Source organism: Heterocephalus glaber, unplaced genomic scaffold, assembly GCF_053883595.1.
Source record: "Heterocephalus glaber isolate CG9 unplaced genomic scaffold, H.glaber_assembly_v1.0 deba00001805, whole genome shotgun sequence".
Classification (NCBI taxonomy): Eukaryota; Metazoa; Chordata; class Mammalia; order Rodentia; family Bathyergidae; genus Heterocephalus; species Heterocephalus glaber.
In genome coordinates, this window is record NW_028258480.1 from 707,503 (window position 1) to 713,279 (window position 5,777).

Here is a 5,777-nt window from a genome sequence, read left to right on the forward strand (position 1 = left end):
ATGAGAGACTCATTACAGAAGTTAAAAATGCAGTGAGGAAGGGGGGATTCTTCTGGACATGGACCTGATTAGTCGGTGATTATCTTCTTCTCTGGTGCCCTGTAATGTGAGCTTGCAGGGATCTTGATGTGCTGTGGAATTACATGGGAATTACATAGAATTCCTTCTCTCCCATCAGGAAGTGTCTGTAGGACCCATGTTTTACCAAGGACTCCACTTGTCTCACTTCATTGTGCAAATAAAATATATTTTATCAACTTAAAGTACTGGTAATAAAGTGAAATAAAGTACTATAAATTGTAGAAATTGTATTTTTAAACATTAATCTTAGATGGTAAATGCTATTTTAAAAAACATCAATATTACTGGGAGTAAATATTTTTCAAGTTAACTCTGAAATTATTTATGTTTAATTACTAATATGTTTTTAGAAAAAAAAAATCACAATTACAAGCATTCACTAGATGTCTCTAGGAAAGGAACCTGTTTTTAATTTTTCTATGATTGGGTCCCCAGTGACAGAAGAATGCACATAAAAACCCTTGGTTCTTCTGGTGAGATTGCACATCTAGAGTCTGTTGGAAAACAGCTCCCTCCTTTGTAAGTTGGTTCTATTTATTGGTCTGGCTTGCATGATTGCCCCACTGGGGTCAGGGGCAGCACAGTGGCAGAGTTCCTGTCTCACCTGCCAGAGGGGTCTGAGGGTCTGTGAGAGCCATGGATGTGTCCAGAGTGGTGGGAGAGTATCTTCATCACACAGTGACAATGCCAAGAAGTGACCATCAGGTCACTCAATTTGGCCTAGCTTCTGTAGGGATTTAACACAACTTTTAAATGTATCTTGTGTTCTAGATAGCAAAAAACTTATGGGTGTTTACTTATAATTTGAATCAATTTATTTTATAACCAAAAGTTGATTTTTAATATGTTTGGGAAAAGTTTAGTGAAGCACAGCATTTTGATTAAAACTTTTGGTCAATTCCTTTTTAAAAGCAGAAACCATGATTCAGTATTTCCTAACTCTATCCTTGACCACTTCATTACTTTCATCATTCCTCTAAGTAGCATTCGTAGAGTATTGGAAGGGATCATCATATCATAATTCCCAACACCCTGATGTCATTCTCATGGCTTTTCCCCAAGAAATACTTGAATTTGAATAACACTTGTGAACTACTAGGGTGATGGCCTTGAGGTATCATTGAAAGCATCAGTGTTTTCATCCAATATAAGAAATAGTTTATAGTTTGAAGTTTTAGAGATTTGAACTCAGCATCTTGTACTCTAGACTCTGTCTCTATCATATTATCTCTCTCTCTCTTTCTCTATCTCTCCATGAGACAGGGTCTCACTGTTTATTTCAGGCTGCCCTTGAACTCGCTGGGTAGCTGAGGCTGCCATTGGACTCATGGTGATCCTCCTGCCTGAGTTTACTGAGAACTGGCATTACAGGCATGTGCCACCATGCCTGGCTGTACTATAAATCTCAAATTTCCATTTTCTTAGTTTTTCTAAACATAAAATTTGATAATATTAGTAATTCCATCATAATCTTGTTAGGTGTCTTGTGACAGGTAAGTTATAGGTCAAGAATTTAGAGTATCATATTGTGTATAACATGCATTATATAAGTAATACAGGTTGTTGATATAAATCTTGACAGAGGTCTCTAATCCTAAGAGGGAAACGCTGGTGTTTAGCTGTTGTGTCATTATCTTCCTGCAATGATACCAGGATGGACAATGAGATGTACACAAGGTGGATAGATAGATAGATAATTTTCCTTATTTAAAACATTCAGAAATACTCTAAGGCATTTGTCCTCATTATTAGAGTATAGGTTAAAACAATTTATATAAAATTACACAAAGTCACACAGCCCATATATGGCCAAGATAGACTGTAACAAAACCTGTACTAACTCTAAAGCAATATATTTTCATTGCTAACTATCTTCTTTATTTTTATTGAGTTTATTTATTGGTACATTTTAGGTATAAAGTATAGTTACATTCCTCATTGGGATCTTGTACCTTTACATGATGTCTCTTGGTTCTTATTTTTTCCCCATTCCCCCACCTTTCCTTCACCCCCTCCACCCTTCCATCTTTACAAATAATTTGTTTCCATTTCCTTACCTTTCTCATATTTTTAATTTTCACTGTTTTCCTTTCCCCTATTGCTCCCATTTCCCTTATTCCTTTAGACCTTTTTTCCTCTTTCACATATCTTCTTTATTTTGAAAACTATCAAAATAAGGGTAAGAACTATCCTGGAGTACATTACTCCACTCCCATGAAAGGCAATAATGTAACTTCCCTGAGGAGGTGCTTCACTTCCGATTGTCATCCTCTGATCTTCATTGTGCCCACTGCATAGTGTGATTTTAGTGATTAAATGAGACAAGAAATACTTGTAGCACTGTGACTATCATGATATGTATTGTAGGAAGACACGATCTAAAAATATTTTTCAATCCTTTCTGGCCAATTGAGGTAACATAGTGCATGTTTTTCATGTGTATGTCTTTGATATATTTGCAAGTCCATATTTTCTAGGTCAAGTTTAAATTGCTGCTATTTCAAAATCAAGTTATTTCAAGTTCTTCAAGGACTCTTCAAATTCTATTCTTGGAGATGGTCTGAGATTTCAGAAACTGATTGATACATTTCTCAATTTCAATAATTTTTATAATACTATTTTAAAAATAGATGGAAGCTAGTTTAGTTTGCTCATATATTTCATTCCTGGGGATGTCATATAATTCAATTCCAAGTGATTTTATTATTATGTTCCACATAGTTTACTTGGCCAGCAAACTAATGTTTGATAAATATTTCCTGGAAGTGAATGATAAAGATATAGAAACAAATGACCAATTTTTCATTTTGGCTTAATATGTTGACAGGATTTAAAGCATTATCCTATTCTACCCAAAATATTCACAGACCTTATATTTTCTGACATTTCTTTCATTTCAGTAATAATGTTTCTCTTTTATATTTCATAATTTTAAAGAACTACCTAGCATATTCTCAATTAAACCACCCCATCCATTGTCAAGAGATATGTCAAACTATTATATATTAAACCTTGGGCAGAAGAAGCAAATTGCTCTAAAATAATCATTGCAAAACACAATCTGTAAATATATTTTAAGCAATATATACATTATTTTTATGCCATCACCTATCTGTTCCTTCATTGATTACTTCCTTATCCCCTCTCAGCCAGTTATTGATTCATGGTCAGTGTTCAAAACAAAGAAGAATGGAACACTGACCCCAAACACAGAGAATTAACTGCCCATGGGCAAAGCGGTCATTGATCATACTCTATCAAGTAGCTGTAAGAGTTGTAAATTATTAAAGCCGCTATCTCTCATTTACATCTCTGAATGGTTTTACTTGAAATCAGTTGGATGTGGTGTCTGTATTTGTTGTGTTTTCATATACTTTCAAGAAACAAGAAATGCCTGCATATCTAATTATCGCTTCTCTTCATCTACATGACACGTTGGGAAGTCTGATTCTCTAAAAAAGAGAAGCTACTCAGAAGATGGAACTTGCACTGAGAAACTACACGCTGGTCACTGATTTTATTCTCTTGGTTTTCCCAACATGCCATGAACTGCAGATCATCTTATTCCTCATATTTCTGGTGGTGTATGGTATGATTTTACTGACGAACACTGCACTAATGAGTTTAATCAGGAAGGATCTGCATCTTCAAATCCCCATGTATTTTTTCCTCAGCAACCTGTCCTTCATAGATTTGTGCTATGCCTTGGTCATTGTCCCCAAAATGTTGGGCAATATCTTGTCAGAGAACAAATCCATCTCCTACCATGGGTGTGCCCTGCAGTTTTACTTTTTGGCACTTTTGCAGACACCAAATCCTTCATCCTGGGTGCCATGGCCATGCCCTATGATCCCTATGTGGCCATCTGTAAACCTCTGTTCTACACCATCATCATGTCCTGGGACCTCTGTATATGGCTGATTGTTTTGTCATACATTGGAGGCAATATGAGTTCCCTGGTCCATATGTCCTTTGCTTTTATTCTGAAATATTGTGACAGAAATGTCATTAATCATTTTTCTGACATCCTTCCCCTGATTATACTCTCCTGCACTAAAACATGAATTAATGAGTGGCTTCTCTCCACCTTCGGCAATCTGTGGAAATTATCTGCTTCATCATCATTGTCTCCTTTTTCATTCTTCTCTCAGTCTTTAAGATCCTCTATTGGTGGGAGGAAGAAAATCTTCTCCACATGTCCCTCTCACCTGACCTCTGTGGTCATCTATCAGGGACACTTCTATTCATTTACTCAAGGCCAAGTTCCTTGTATTCTCCCAACACTGACAAAGTTGTCTCAGTGTCCTATATCATATAATTGCAGTGCTTAACCCACTGATTTATAGTTTGAGAGTTAAAGATTTAAAAATGCAGTTAAGAAAGCTCTGAGATGGAAGGTAGATCCTTCATGAAAATACTAACACTTCATGATTCACCTAATTCCCCAAAGTCTAATGGTGAGTTTGCAATGACTTTACTGGTGGACACACAATTATACACAGTAGAGAGTATTAAACATTTGTCATTCTTTTTAGCACAGAAAAAGTCATTTCCTAGTCCCAAGTTATAAGTAAGTATTGAAAAGTTCAAAAGAGCAGCTAACTAGAAGTTGCTGCTCAACATTTCTTTGATTACTTGCTTCAGATAAATGTTAAAATGTATATATGATGTAAGAGGATGTAGTATATACCTTAGAAAAATATGTATGAATACGTGTGTAAAATATCTGACTGACAAGATGTTATGGTTTATAGATAGATCCCCACAAAATCTTGCTCTCATAGTGGGATTTTTAGAAGGTGATTGTGTCTTGGGGACGAGATACTCATCAGTAGACTAGTCCACTCAGGAGTTCACAAATAAATGTGATTTAGGACCAGAAGTCTGATCAAAGAGATGAATCATTGGATATGTGACCTTGAAGGGTGAATTTCTCTCCTCCTCCCTTGATCCCATTCTACTTCCTGTTGCCCTGCTGTGAGTTGTTTCCCTCTGCCACGACACACTGCCCTAGAGTCAGCCAATTATGGACTGAAAACTCTACAAACTGTGAGCAAAAATAAACCTCTCCTCCTTTAAGCTGTGGGAGTCAGATATTCTGTCTTAGTGATGAGAATGTAAATGTTCATTAGTCTTTCACACCTAATCTATCACAATTTGTGACTTGGAAACATTTTATTTATAGATTGAGCAATATAGGTTAGCTTTAGTGAAAAATAATTGTAAATTTTCCCTCTTTATTTTATTTTTAACATACTAAAGTATTTCCAAAAGTGTGGAATTTCCCTCTGTGGTATCCAAGAAACAGATTATACTCTTAAGGTCTCACAGGTTTGTCCCTGTGTCCTTCAGGGGGGATCAAACCAGTGCCACAGTGGAACCCTCTACAGAGAATGTGCATTAGAAGACTGAAATTGTAGGGTGTTTGTCTCAACAAAATGTATTTCAGAAACCAAGTTTCTTTGCTATATATACTTATTATTGCATAATAGTAAATACTTAAGACTTTGATATGGAAATATCAGTGAAAATGTATAATTAAAACCATAGTCTCTTTGAAGATAGAGTCAAAATGATTTTTTCACTAGTTTTAAGGTCCTCTAAGAAATCTTTCTTGAGGTTTCTGACCATCAGTGTTTCTCTCCTGTGAATTTTGTTCTTCCTTTGGTAGTAAGGTGTCAGTTTCACTCAAAGCT

General features: G+C 35.8%; 1 pseudogene; it reads left to right on the plus strand.

The window, feature by feature from the left end:
- Positions 1-3,558: 3,558 nt before the first annotated feature.
- LOC101703139 (olfactory receptor 5I1-like) lies at positions 3,559-4,493 on the plus strand (annotated as a pseudogene).
- The last annotated feature ends 1,284 nt before the right edge of the window (positions 4,494-5,777 follow it).